This window comes from Neovison vison, chromosome 2 (assembly GCF_020171115.1).
Source record: "Neovison vison isolate M4711 chromosome 2, ASM_NN_V1, whole genome shotgun sequence".
In the NCBI taxonomy this organism is placed as follows: domain Eukaryota; kingdom Metazoa; phylum Chordata; class Mammalia; order Carnivora; family Mustelidae; genus Neogale; species Neogale vison.
Window position 1 is genome coordinate 155,123,801 of NC_058092.1, and position 15,658 is coordinate 155,139,458.

General features: G+C 39.9%; 1 non-coding gene across 1 annotated transcript; it reads left to right on the forward strand.

Annotated features, from left to right (window-relative positions):
• Positions 1-2,541: 2,541 nt before the first annotated feature.
• LOC122901654 lies at positions 2,542-2,646 on the forward strand. The gene has a single exon (XR_006383643.1). It is a non-coding gene; the product is annotated as a small nucleolar RNA U13 (small nucleolar RNA).
• The last annotated feature ends 13,012 nt before the right edge of the window (positions 2,647-15,658 follow it).

The window sequence follows — 15,658 nt, forward strand, 5'->3', positions numbered from 1 at the left end:
TTAAATTTCCTTTTTTTTTTTTTTTTTAAATAATCTCTACACCCAAACTCAGACCCCAAGATCCAGAGCAGCAGGCTCCACTGACTGAGGCAGCTAGGAGCCCCTAAGATACTCGTTTTAAATCTACCACCTCTCTCTTTGCTGCTTTTTATTAGTTTCATCTACTCGGTGTCATTCCTTTACTCCTTACGAGCATTCTTTTAGATTGACTTATTTTTTTAAATTCTTTTCCCCCACCCCTCTTCAATTTTTTGGTCTTGTGTTTAGTATTTTAATATTCTGTTAGTGGTTCCCTAAAGATTGCAGCATAGGGGCACCAGGGCAGCTCAGTCTGTTAGGCAGCTGCCTTCCCCTCGGGTCATGATTTCAGGGTTCTGGGATCAAGCCCCCGTGGTCAGACTCCCCGCTCAGCCAGGAGTTTGCTTCTTCCTCTGCCTCTTCCCCCAGCACATGCTGTCTCTCTCTCTCTCCCAAATGAATAAAATCTTTTTTAAAAAAATTACTTTTTAGTTTACTTACATTTTATTTTATTTTTTAAAGATTTAATTTATCTATTCGGCAGAGAGACAGTGAGAGCAGGAACACAAGCAGGGGGAGTGAGAGAAGGAGAAGTAGGCTCCCTGCTGAGAGGGGAGCCCCAGTCACAGCTTGATCCCAAGACCCTGGGATCATGACCTGAGCCCAAGGCAGACACTTAATGACTGAGCCACCTAGGTGCCCCTCAAATAAATAAAATCTTAAAAAAAAATTAAAAGATTGCAGCATTTATAAAAACCTATTGTTACTTGTTACTTTTACCCTCCTCTTGAACAATGAATGTACCATTTTCTTTTTTTTTTTTTAATTCGGATGCTACTGTTGTCATATTTTAAATGTTTATATATCTTAAATCCCATAAGCTATTATTAATTAGTATAGATATTTGTATTGATTGGATTAACTAAAATATTTACCATTTTCACTATTCTTTATTTCTTCTTGTATTTCCAGTTTTCCATCTGGGATTATATTTTCTCTTGCCTGAATAATGGGTGTGGCTCTGTATTCTCACCAGTACTTACTGTATTTTGTCTTTTTGATTCTAGCCATTCTGACAGGTGTAAAATGGTATCTCATGGTGGTTTTCATCTGCATTCCCCTGATGATTAATGATGTTGAGCATCTTTTCATGCGTCTGTTGGTATCCTGTATGTCTTCTTGGAGAAACACCTATTCAGGTCCTCTGCCCTTCGTTTTGTTGTTGTTGTTGTTGTTGTTTAACTAGGCTCCACGCCCATTGTGGAGCCCAATATGGGACTTGAACTCACAACCCTGAGATCAAGACCTAAGCTGCCATCAAGAGTTGAATGCTTAACCAACTGAACTACACAGGCTCCTCCTTCTGCCCATCTTTTAATTGAATTATATGGCTTTTTGGTGTTGAGTGCAGGAGTGTTCATGGCCAATTCTATCAATTTTTATTGGCTCCCCTGCCAAAATTTTTTTGCTCTTGTTGAAGGATATTTTCTCTGGATATAGAAATCTAAGCCTGTAGTCATTTTCCTTCAGCCTTTAAGATATCATTGCCTTATATTCTGACTTGCATTTCTTTTAGGCTAATTGTCAGCCAGTCAAATTGTGGCTGTTTATTTTTTTATATGTTTTTTATGTTTTCCTAGAGTCCTTTTGTTTTGGTCTTTTGGAACAGATGGTAGAAAAATAGAACAACAAGCATGTTTACTTGTTTACCAGTCTCTATGTAAGCCACTGACATAAAAGAAGGCAAGGAAAACACATTTTTAAAAAAATGTTAGGAGTTGTGTTTTTAATGTATTGTTTATTTCTTGTTATTTGAAATCATCTTCAAATTATATAAAATCAGCAAAGCTCGTCAAGCAAAAATGTCTCTACGGGTCATATCTGAAGAGCTATAAGAAGGTTTCTTTATTTGTACATCTTTATTTTTTATCTACAAAATACACTGTAGGATTGTTTATTTGTTGAAAAACTGGATTATGTTTGCAGTAGAGTTTCCTGTAGTCTGGATTTTGCTGATTGCACTTGCACGGTATGGTTTAATATATTCCTCTCTCATCAGATGCAGTGTTCTGTGTTTTGGTAGTTTCTGAGATTCAGGTTGGATATCAAGGAGATCTGAGATTCAGGTTTGAAGTATCAGCAAAGATACTTCAAAGATGGTGCTATCTTCTTCCACAAGGAAGTACATAATGTGTGTTTCCTTTTGTGTGATGTTAGCAGCCATCAATGAGCCATGGGAGGATGCATTAATTTATTGCAGATTAATAATATTCAATTCAGTTGTTTCCTCTGCTCGCTTCTTAGCTGGGCTACTTCTCTAAGAAACGACTTCCACTCATCTATGAGTTCAGAGTGTATATAGGAAAAGCAGAAAAAATGCGTGATTCTCTCCCTTTATTTACCAGTTTTCTAAATGACGAATTGCCTTACCACGTCCTGTAACAGTGATCTGTAAGGAGATTATCTGGGGGAGGGGAGAATAATTACTTATGAGCTTGTGGATTTAAATATATCTAGTATGGGATCCTTTTTTAGTTCATAAGCATGATGATTGGGTGTTCACGCTTCTGTGTGACATGTGCCACCCTTTAAACCTTGTTACGACCTCGGCACATTACCCATCTGACGTGAAAAAATAAATAAATAAATAAATATATCTAGTATGTTTCAATATCGTCCGGTTATCTTGGCTCTCAAATTGTCCCAACTGTATCTTGAACTGCCATCTCCTAATATTCTCTTCTTTCTTAATTCTCCAACAATTTTCCACTAGCATTTGATGAATTTCAGCTTTAATTTTATTCCTTGTTTCATGTGTCTCCTAGAACTTGCGTTTAGGATCCTGGCAGTGACTGGTGGAGTGCGTTCCTCCATGGAGGAATGACTGGACAGAGGAAAACAGAGCAGAGGCCAAGTCCCACCAAGCACAGCAGCCAGCCACACTTGCTGTGAATCACTTTCATTCTCCATTCTTTTTTTTTTTTTTAAGATTTAATTTATGGGGCGCCTGGGTGGCTCAGTGGGTTAAAGCCTCTGCCTTCGGCTCAGGTCATGATCCCAGGGTCCTGGGATCGAGCCCCACGTCGGGCTCTCTGCTCTGCAGGGAGCCTGCTTCCTCCTCTCTCTCTCTCTGCCTGCCTCTAAGCCTACTTGTGATCTCTGTCTGTCAAATAAATAAAATCTTTAAAAAAAAAAAAGATTTAATTTATTTATTTGACAGACAGAGATCACAAGTAGGCAGAGAGGCAGAGAGAGAGAGGAAGGGAAGCAGGCTCCCTGAGGATCAGAGAGCCCAATGCGGGGCTCGATCCCAGGATCCTGGGATCATGACCTGAGCCGAAGGCAGAGGCTTTAACCCACTGAACCCAGGCGCCCCTCATTCTGCATTCTTCAATTTTGTCCATGCAAGATGGAAACTTAGTCTCTACCTCACCATTGATCTTGTTCCCTAATTCTTGCTTTGGCTGTATCCATCTGCCGTTTGTTTTATGGAGCCAGAATGTCTACTTATCTTTATTTTTAAAAAGATTTTGTTTATTCACTTGACAGAGAGATCACAAGCAGGCAGAGAGAGAGGAAGGGAAGCAGGCTCCCTGCTGAGCAAAGGAACCCAATGCGGGGCTCTATCCCAGGACCCTGAGACCATGACCTGAGCTTAAGGCAGTCTTAACCCACTGAGCCACCCAGGTGCCCTTATCTTTATTTTTTTAAAGATTTTATGTGTAAGCTGTCTCTTCACTCGGTGTGGGGCTCAAACGCACATCCCCAAGATCAGGAGTCACCTGCTCTACTGACTGAGCCAGCCAGACGACCCCAGAATGTCTGTGTTTAAATCCCAGCCCCAACCTGAGCAATTTTTGTAACCTCTTTGTGCCTGTTTTTTCATCTGTAAAGTAGGAATCATAGTGACACCTACCTCATAGGGTTGTGAGAACTTAATCTGCAAACATAGAGCACTGCTTGGTACAAAGTAAATAATACGTACATTCCAGCAGCTGTTACTATTATTATTATTATCATTATTGCGTGGCTCTATACTTTTCATAACTTTCATTCCTACTTGTTCTTTTTTTCAACCTCTCATACAGCTTCATATGACTAATACTTTCTGTGAGAATATTTGTCACTTATTTGAAATTCATGATCCATCCGTACCAATAATTCTGCTTTCCAGATTCGTGTGGCATAGGCTATTCAGCTTTGTTGTTTTTCTACATAACCATATACATGTTAGAGAAGAGCCAATGCCCAGGCTTAATCTATCTTCCCCTCTGTGACTTAGATAATAGAGGAGATGAGCCTCAGGGCAGAGAACCCCAGGTACGAGGGGACAGTCGACCACCCTGTTTTCTGCCACCACACCCGGAAACTCCTGGTTGGGTCAGACTTTGTTCTTACGTCATAGCAACACGCTCCTGTGCCGGAAAGAAACAATCTTTGTGGCGTGTGACATATACCAGTCCCAGTGTTCAGGCTGGGAGTGGGTGTAGGCGTGAGAGTTTGGGGAACCGTGGTCAGCGAGCGCCTCTCTTCCCCAGCACCTCGCCGCACCCCAGCAGGCTTCTGGGCCGCCCTGGTGCCAACCCGAGACACCAGCTGGCCAGGCTCCCTCTTCCACGTGGTACTCCCAAGGCAGTGTGGGGGAGAAGCAAGTAAGAATTGAAAGGCTCTGGTCTGGCTCTCTGGGCTCAGATCGTTCTCCTCCCCCGGCCGAGGCCCCTGCTCGCCATCTCCCCATTCACCCCAGTATATGAATCCTCCTACCTCTGCTGGGGTATCTGACAGTCTTTAGGTTGGAGCCTCAGAGCCTCGCTTCACTCTCCCTTCTGCATTGGGGAGATGGAGCCACCATTAGGTACTCCTTACCAGGAGCCTGGAGTCTCCTCTTTGCAGAAATTGTCTAGTTTCTCTTCAGCTTCAAAGATAAACTTGATTGTCAAACCTTGTGATTTTCTTGGATGAAAGGTGCTTTGAAAGATACGGTCATCTGCAAGTGCAGTCTGACTTTACTCTCTCTTACAAGGACACCACCGACTTGGGCTCTTTAAAACAAGCTTCAGGGAAAGATCAAACACTCCCCGCCCCAAAGGAGATAATTTTTCCCTTTCTTTGCTTTTTTCTTCTTCTCCTCCTTCTCTTTCATTCACCTCCTGCTCCTCTTCTCCAAGCACAGTACCTTGCATATAATGGCCATTTGATAAAGGCATGTTGATTTGATTTGGATCTTTAACTCTTGTCATGCGATGACAATGAATTAATGAATTAAACCATCTGTGATAGATGAAGTAAGTGAATTAAACCGTCCATGGTTGAAAGTATCTGCCTTTCCTCATTTTAAGTCTGAGTAGCTGAAAATTCTGCTGAAGGGTGTGTACAAGTATAAAACAAATCCCTTATGTGATCAGTCAAGCTACCTGACTTTAAACAAGTTTTATTTTTATCTGTATTACTGGTAAACCACTTGGCCTACTTCTCCTTGGCTCTGATCAAGTTTGAGCAACATGTTTAGCTAGGGGAAATTAGTAAATCCCCAAATAAATCAGCCTATTTGGGCCAAATGAGCAGATCTATGCTGACATGAGCCAAGCAGAAACTTCCCCGGCAACTTTCCTATGAATATGACACATGCTCAGTGTATCCAGTTCTCGACCACTCCTGTAGGGAACCGAGTCGTACCTGCCTCAGAGCACGTCGAAGTTTACACAAGTTTACGAGCGCGTGTCATGCTGTTGCTTTGACTCAGAGCTAAGTGATGGACAGATTAATGTTACCTGGAGAATATCCAGTCTTAATCTCAAATCTGCCTCTGGTTTTGGTGAGACTGTTAAGAACTCTGAGAAAGAAAACAGAAAAATGCTCTCTTATCTGGCGTGTAAGAGATAAATGAACTGTGTACATTTAATTTTCAACAGCGCTCTTTGAAAGCGCATACATAAGCCCATGAAAGAAGGAGTTTCTGCTGTACCCATGCTGCTTTCAAGTCTGCTAAGAATACAGTTTCTCTCACTTGGTATTTCCTAAGGAAGTATCTTTGGCTTTCAGTGGCGAGTAGGTACCTGTATTAAAAAAAAAAAATCTGTGGCTCTTGACGGTTCACACACAGCCTCAGAAATTCCCGACTCATTTATAGAGAGCTAAGGTAATTACTGGCAGCCAAAGTATGTTCTTGGATGGCAGAAGGACTCATACTGAGAAGCAGCACGGTGCAGCCAAGTGACAGAGTTCTGAGTACGAGATGAACGTCGATTGGAACCCTGGCTCTCTCTCTGGGCTAAAGCTTCGTGTTTTCAGGGGTGTCACTTCCTCTCTCTGGGCCTCGGTCTCCTCATCCATATATGATGGTAAATAAGTGAGACGATGTATACAATGTGACCCCTAAGAAATGAGCTAGCATTTAAGAGCCGTTACAGTTATAACATTGACTTATTTGTTAATATTTTGTGCGATCCCGTGCAATTGCCAGGAAAGGATAAAATATAAATGTTCTCCCATGATGATAAACACAAAAGAGTAGAAGTATCCTTAAAAAAATACAAATGTTCTGTTTTCAAACTTGCATTTCTCAATATATAGAAGTTCATGTAACATATGTGCATATTGGATTCATATATATTAAAAATGTCACATATTTCCCATAAAACTGAAAATTAGAAACTGTAGAATCATGGGTGCCTGAGTGGCTCAGTGGGTTAAACCTCTGCCTTAAACTCAGGTCATGATCTCGGAGTCCTGGAATTGAGCCCCACATTGGGCTCTCTGCTCAGCGGGGAGTCTACCCCCGCCGCCTGACTCTCTGCCTACTTGTGATCTCTGTCAAATAAATAAATAAAATCTTTTAAAAAAAATTGTAGAATCAATGAAAATTGCCACTTCTTTTTATCAGAGTTTAAATTGTCCCAGATCCTTGAAATGGCCATAACATCAACTGAGTATAAACTGAAGTACGATATAGCCTCTGATTTATCCCATTCCCATGTTCAGGAACACAGTAAATGTTATGACATCTTATTTCATCACTTTTATTCATGACTTTGGTTTCAGTACTTTTTATTACAAGTTTTAGAGATACATGAAATAAATTATTTTAGACCTGTTTAGGTTCTTACATAAGAAAGAATACTTTCAGTATTTTAATAAAATTAATGAAATCTTATTACATCAAAATTTCATACAGATAGTACCAAAAGGAAAATAAATAGCCCGAATCTCACTAATAAATGTCACTGCAAAAATTATAAGTAACATCCTATTCAATGGAACTCAGTAATATATTTGCCAAATGATACATGAATATCAGGTGAATTTATTTTAGAAACATAAAACAGTTCAATATCAAGAATTCTATAAACACAGGTCATTCTCTTAGTATTTAAAAAGTGTCTGATCTTGTGATGGCTTTGTAATGTGTCATCATGGCTAGACTGACTCAAGTTCCACTGAATTCTCTTCCCTTAATTATAAAATAAGTGAGCTGAGGTGATGGAAATATTAACAACCACGAACAATTTGTGCATACACAAGCAAGGACAATTCCTTCACCTGAGTAACAGCCGTAATAAAAGGTTACCAATTTTAATACATATTCTGATTTCAGAGGTCTTAAAAGATCAAAAAGATATGCATTTAATAAATGACAAGTTAGAAAAAAGATTTCATGGAACAGTTATTTTTTTAAACATAACAAGGGAGAAAACGTTACAAAGGGTTCATTACCTTACCGTAAAGAGGATTCTAATAATTAACAAGAAAATGATCAACACTTAAGAGAAACGAGCAAAAGGCATAGTCAGAGAGATGTGGGCAAAACAGATATAAATGGACAATAAACTAGTGTTAGTGTACTCAGCTTCACCCTTAACTACAGAAATGCAAATTAAAAGAAAATATTCTTTACACTGACCGGACTGACAAAAATTTTAAAGTGTGATAAACCCACCATAGCCAAGAGTAAGGGGGAAACAAACATATTCATATAATATTATTGGTGGAAGTATAAATAGCACATCATTTTTGGGGACAAATTGTTATGATACGTCAAATTATAAAATGTGTTCTCAAATAAATTGAATTGAAATAAAAATAAAATGTGTTCTCAGCTTTATAGAAATTAATTGATGTCAATGATTTGTAAAGTCCTCTAAAATAGAGCATTTGAATTCAAATTTGTCAGTCACGTGTGTTTGTAATGAAATTAATCTGAATGAAGTCTAGGCCTTGGGATTTGTTGCAGGGAAGTTAAAAACCTAGGGCTGCAGTTAGCCATAAATCTATATACTTCAGGGGTTTTTTAGGCCCATTCATAGCTTCTTGTATGTACTTACATATGTTGTTCTGTGAGTCATGGAAAACAGTGCCTATAAATGCTGCTTGGAAATGGGGAAACACCACAGAGCTTGGAGCCAGGCACACTTGTGAACACCTGTCATTTTTAGCCCTTCCTTGTTAAGGGACTTGGGTAAGACATTTTCACTAAGGTTTAGAAAACAATATCTATGCCACAGAATTGTGGTGAGGACAGAATGAGCTAACGGAGCTAAGCCTTCTATGATGTCACCTGATACGTAGTATATGCACAATAAATACTATTACTTATAATCAGTTTACAATCTTGGCTGTTGACTAATTTAGAAACGCTCTTCTTTTGCTAAATTTAATAGGGTTCTGGATAAAATGAAGGCATTTGAATTCAGTATTCATCTGTTGCCCTTCTTGTTGTAGACATCCACATGCTGTTTGTTTTTGTTTTAATTCTTGCCATAAAGTTCTCACCTCGTATCTTTAGTCAACACTCAGTACTGTCCCAGGCCTCTCTTATCGGACAGTGTCTTTAGGTCAGGACAGCCATATGCAGAATATATCCTGCATATCATGAGGGTTCAACTGCTTCGTAGGAGCCAAGTTGACAGAAGGGACAGCTAATCCTAAAGAATGTTACAATTTGCTGGTGTTGGAACCTGTAGTTAGAACTCTAGTAGCATCTACTCATAACAGTCCCATGGGTGACATTATGTTTGTGTTCAGGAGATTATCTGAGGAAAAGTCACTTACTATTTTTTTGGAACTGAAAAACTCCAGGTCAAAATCAACTACAGTGAAGTTTTTTTTTTTTTTTTTAAAGATTTTATTTATTTATGTGACAGACAGAGATGAGAAACAGGCAGAGAGAGGGGAGGAAGCAGGCGCCCTGCTGAGCAGAGAGCCCAATGCGGGGCTCGATCCCAGGACCCTGAGATCATGACCTGAGCCGAAGGCAGCGGCTTAACCCACTGAGCCACCCAGGCACCCCTACAGTGAAGTTTTTATTTATTTGTTCAAATATCTAGTATCTTGCTTCGAAGTAAAAGAATCTGACATACCAGAGCCAGGTATAAAGAGGAGAGATTTCAGTGGACTGTATAAAGACCTTAATTTGAATCAACCACAAAGTGATGTTTACCTTGGAATGTGTCCATGTCAACTGATATGTGGGTCTGTCCTGTTCTAGGGGTGAGTGGGACCTAAACCAAAGACATAGGTATTGTGTCAGTTCTATGAAGTCATCTTAACTGATAGGCCTCAGGCAGAAAGAGAAAGTAAATTATTGCTGAGTTAATAAAACAAAAACTGCTGTGGGAAAGTTGGTATTAATATGTCTGAATGGAGAAGGCAGAGGAGCCAGAGGAGATGGTGAGCTTCTGAGAGGGAGACGTTGGGGTGGGGAGCTCGCCCAGCACTGTGCAGAGTACGTGGAAGAGCCGTAAACTAACGTCTTTTGAACTGATCATGTGTTGTATCTTGAAGATGCATCTAGAAGATGCTCTTGGCTGCAAGTAACACAACTCTCCGACTGTCCTAGATGTGAAAGAAAGAAAAGGAAAGATTTCACCAAACAGGAAGTGTAAGTGCAGGACAGGCGCCAGATACAGCATAGTGAAGGCTCTGGCTCTGTTCAATTTCATCGTTCTGCCCTTTGTGAATTAGCTTTGTCCTCACTGTCTTCCACTGTTATTACAAGAGGAGGGGAATGGAGGGGAGGAAGAGAGGGCAGAGGAGAGGACAAGTGGAGAGAGAACTTTCCCATCAGTCTGATCAAGCGGACAGAGCTCGGGTACCCACTATCGCATTGGTTGTTATTAACACGGACATGGCATCTGCTGGTTGGCTTATGTCATCCCTTAGTCAATGATTTGACAAGAGGTTAGATTAATGTTACAGGCTCAGACCAGATAGAGCCTTTCTCCCAATTTGAGGGTGAAGTCAGCTTCTCTGTAATCACACAAGTTGCATATGAACAAAACTGGTGCTCTGTTAGGAAGGATAAGATGGGAGCTGGATAGAGAACAGATGCCAGGTGCATGGAGAGCAGATTTTATGCTGCTTGTACTCCTTAAGAGGCCTTCTGAAATCAAAATTTTAAAATTCTCTCCTTAAGCAGCCTTCTGGAAATCAAAATTTAAAAATTCACTGTCCATAGGGCATAAGGTCAGATCACTTTGCCAATTATGATTTTCATAAGTTAATATACTGGTCTCTAGGGCATCTGGCTGGCTCAGTCAGTTAAGCATCTGCCTTCAGCTCAGGTCATGATCCCAGGGTCCTGGGATTGAGTCCTGCATCAGGCTCCCTGCTTAGTGGGAGGTCTGCTTCTCCCTCTCCCTCTCCCCCGACCCCAATCAGGCTCTCTCTCACTCTCTCTCACTATCTCTCACCTCTTGCGCTCTCAAACAAATAAAATCTTTTAAAAAAAAAAGATTTAAATATAGATATATTTAAATCATATATATATCTATATATGTATATATAAGAATGGTTCAGTCCTGTGGAGATCTTGAGAGATAAAAGTATAAACCCAGATAGATAGATAGATAGATAGATTTATTTAGATAGATAGATAGAAAATCTATCGATCGATCTGGGTTTATACTTTTATCTCTCAAGATCTCCACAGGACTGAACCATTTTTTTTTTAACTTCTAGAATTTAAAAAAATTCCAGTATAATTAATTAATTGACAGTGTTATACTAGTTTCAGGGATACAATATAGTAATCAACAATTATGTGCATTACTCAGTGCTCATCAAGATAAGTGTCCTCTTAATCCCCGTCACCAGTTTCACCCCTCCCCCACCCACCTCCCATCGGTAAACAGCGTCTGTTCTCAGTCTCACACAAAGTTTGTCTCTTGTTGTTGTTGTTGCTGTTCATTGGTTTTGTTTCTTAAATTCCACCTATTAGGGGCGCCTGGATGGCTCAGCGGGCTAAGCTTCTGCCTTCAACTCAGGTCATGGTCTCAGGGTCCTGGGATCAAGACCCATACTGGGCTCTCTGCTCAGTGGGGAGCCTGCTTCGCCCTCCCTGTCTGCCTCTCTGCCTGCTTGTGATCTCTGTCAAATAAACAAATAAAATCTTAAAAAAAAATTCCACCTATTAGTGAAATCATATGGTATTTGTCTTTCTCTGACTTACTTGCATAAATTACAATTTATAATTATATACATATATAATTGTATATAATGGAATATTAATCAGCCATAATATACATATATACACATATATATATGTATGTGTCTATGTAAATATATGTGTGTTCATCTATCAATGGACACTTGGGTTGCTTCCATATCTTGGCTATTATAAACAGGTAAAGCATTCTTCCTTTTTTTTTTTTTTTAAGATTTTATTTATTTATTTGACAGAGATCACAACTAGGCAGAGAGGCAGGCAGAGAGGCGGGGGTGGGGGGTGGCGGGGAAGCAGGCTCCTTGCTGAGCAGAGAGCCCCGTGGAGGGCTTGATCCCAGGACCCTGAGATCATGACCAGAGCTGAAGGCAGAGGCTTAACCCACTGACCCACCCAGGCGCCCTCTTCCTTTTTTGAAAGATTTTATTTATTTATTTATTTGAGAGAAAGAGAGCAGGCATGTAAGAGCAGAGGGAGGAGCAGAAGGAGAGGGACAGCAGACTCTGTGCTGAGTGGGGAGCCCATTCAGTCTCACTGCCCTGAGATCATGACCTGAGCCAAACCCAGAGTCAGTAGCTTAACCAACTGAGTCACCCAGGTGCCCCCAGGCAAAAGATTCTTAATAATCTATAGGAAAAGTTACAATTGTTCCACTCTCATCCAAATTTTTTACTAAACATTAAAACACTCTAATGTCAGTTATCAGGGCAGAGCAAACTGAAAAAAAAAGAAAATGGTAAAACTAATATTTAGTTTACTGTAATTTAAAAACGAGAAACATGGAAAAGTAAATGTTTTATTTTTCTGCAAGAAGTGTTTATCAAGAGTGGTTTAAATAGTGTTTTCCTTCTCATTGTGTGACTTTTCAGCGGGAGTGAGTACCTTCCCTAAGCCTTAGTTCATCGTCATACTCCTTTCAAAGTCTGGATCAGTTTTCTATACAATTGAACTTTCAACCTGGTGAGAGTTCCTTTAACATCAAATTTTTGCAAGCCTCAATTCCTCTGGATCTTCATCTTTTTCAGCCAATCACTTTCCTCTTTTATGTTGATAAGAATGCATTCATAACCAGCTACGTCTGCATATTTGGATTTTTTTTTCAAGTGGTGGTATTTCAACATTCCCATGATGAGCTATTTCTGCTAAGTATTTATGTGTGATTTGAATTTCACTTTCCAGTTATCCCCTTCCTTCCTTTGTTTCATTTTTATCTTTTTTGGCCAATTCCTCTTTCAGTTATCCATTTGTGTAAAATATCATGTGGGTTTGTCCCTGGGAGAAGGAGGCAATGCAAACTACAGGCTTTGCAGTCTGTGCCGAACTGAATAACAGATGCACAGTAACCAGCGTCTTCAAGAGTCTTCAACAGACTCTAAGCGATGTGAACAGTCACTGATCATGATGTGCGCCTGTTACTTAGCTAGTGCTCAGAGGACAGAAGATCTAGCGGCGAAGTTTGTATTTTGTGACGACTCACGGTTAATGCACTGTAGTAAATGAAACTATTCCCAGATTGTTGGAGGACTCATGTTATTTGTATATATAAACTGGAGTACATATAAGCTGGTGTTATTTATAGGTATACCCCGGAGTTATATAAACTCCAGTAACTGAAATTCATGCATAATGATACAACTCTGCAGACTGAGGACTGCTTGTAGCGTAATGAATAAATGAATGAGTAAATGACCTCTTGATTGTAGGAAAGTATTTCTTACAGAGATAGTGAGGACCATTTTACAAGGTTTATAAATCCAAAGCATCTATTAGAATCATATGGTGAGCAAAATGGACACAGTTTGGACCCTCCTGAGCTTACATTTTATGGGAGGATTCAGGCAAATAAATAGTTGATCACTATACAGCATGATAAGCTGTATAATGGGAAAATAGTAGAATTGGTAGAATTCACCTGTGAAACCATCTCGACTTTCTGCATTTAGGGGGATCGTTTCTTACTAGGTGTCTCTGTTTCTTCTGTGGAGTTTGATTAAGTCTGAACTCTAAGGGGATCAACTTAGGAAATAGATATTTCCCCAAGAAATTATGCATTTCATCTAGATTTCCAATCCATTTACCCAGAGGTTAGGAAAGTAGTATCTTAACGATTTTATATTTTCTACTGTTTAAAAGGGTTTTCTCTCATCAGTTCTTTTTTTTTTTTAATGATTTTATTTATTTATTTATTTGACAGACAGAGATCGCAAGTAGGCAGAGAGGCAGGCAGAGAAAGAGGAGGAAGCAGGCTCCCCACTGAGCGGGGCTCGATCCCAGGACCCTGGGATCATGACCTGAGCCGAAGGCAGAAGCTTTAACCCACTGAGCCACCCAGGCGCCACCCAGGCGCCCTCCCATCAGTTCTTATTCTATGTATTTATACTTTCTTTTTTCTTGATCATCTAGTTAGGGATTTCCCTGTTTCATTAATTTTTCCATGAAAAAAACCAACAGGATTTTGATACGTTAATTAGAGTTACTGTTTTTCTATTCTCTATCTCATTAATTTCTGCTTTTATCTTTCTTATTTTCTTCCTTGCGATTTCTTTTGTTTTATACTGTTCTTTTTCTAGGTGTTTAAACTACTAATCTAACTCATCATTTTTGATCTTCCGTTATTGAAAAAGTATTTAGTGCTATTAATTTTCCTTTAATCGTTGCTTCAAATGCGTTTCATAGATTCTGATATGTAGTGCTTTCATTGCCCATTATTTATTTAAAGTAATACACTTACAGCTTGTATTTTTTCTTTTAGCAAAGGGTTAATATGAGGGTTTTTGTTTTTTTTTAAAGATTTTATTTATTTGACAGAGAGAAATTACAAGTAGATGGAGAGGCAGGCAGAGAGAGAGAGAGGAGGAAGCAGGCTCCCTGCTGAGCAGAGAGCCCAATGCGGGACTCAATCCCAGGACCCTGAGATCATGACCTGAGCGGAAGGCAGCAGCTTAACCCACTGAGCCACCCAGGCGCCCAGGTTTTGTTTTTATAGTTTCAGGTTCTTTTATCTCCTTGTGCCTGTGTACTTTTGTTTATCCCTTGACATTTAGCTTTTCTGAGTCACTTTGTCTTGGGCGTTATCTCTTGTATATAGCATATAGTTGAGTTTAGTTTTGTGAGCCAAATTGAAAATCTTTTCATTTTACGGGACGCCTGGGTGGCTCAGTTGGTTGGACGACTGCCTTCGGCTCAGGGCGTGATCCTGGAGTCCCGGGATCGAGTCCCACATCAGGCTCCCAGCTCCATGGGGAGTCTGCTTCGCTCTCTGACCTTCTCCTCGCTCATGCGCTCTCTCACTGTCTCTCTCTCTCAAATAAATAAATAAAATCTTTAAAAAATAAAAAAAAATTAAAAAAAAGAAAATCTTTTCATTTTAATAAATAAAGTCCATTCACATTTATTATGACTAACATATTTGATATTAATTTTATCAAAACATTTTATTGTATTTTGTTATATGTCCTGCTTCTTTCTCTATGAGATGTGCATTCTTTGCTCTCTTATTTATAATTTTTTAAATATTTTTATTTATTTTTAATTTATTTATTTGACAGACAGAGATCACAAGGTAGGCAGAGAGGCAGGCCGAGAGAGGGGGCGAAGCAGGCTCCCTGCTGAGCAGAGAGCCCAATGCAGGGCTCAATCCCAGGACCCTGGGATCATGACCTGAGCTGAAGGCAGATGCTTAACAGACTGAGCCACCCAGGCATCCCTTATTTTTAAAATTTTTAAACCAATTTTTTAAAAGATTTTATTTATTTATTTGAGCGAGAGAGAAAAAGAGCATGAAAGAAGAGAAGGTCAGAGGGAGAAGCAGACTCCCCGTGGAGCTGGGAGCCCGATTCCAGACTTGATCCCGGGATCATGACCTGAGCTGAAGGCAGTCGCCCAGCCAACTGAGCCCACCTTATTTTTAATTTTCTTTTTAAAGATTTTATTTATTTATTTGTCAGAGACAGAGGGAGAGAGCGAGTGAGCACAGGCAGACAGAGAGGCAGGCAGAGTCAGAGGGAGAAGCAGGCTCCCTGCCGAGCAAGGAGCCCGATGTGGGACTCGATCCCAGGACCCTGGGATCATGACCTGAGCCGAAGGCAGCTGCTTAACCAACTGAGCCACCCAGGCGTCCCTTATTTTTAATTTTTAAGAAGGTTAATATTTTTGTTTAAGTGGTTACTTTTGTAATTGTACCTTTTTTAATGCTCTTGG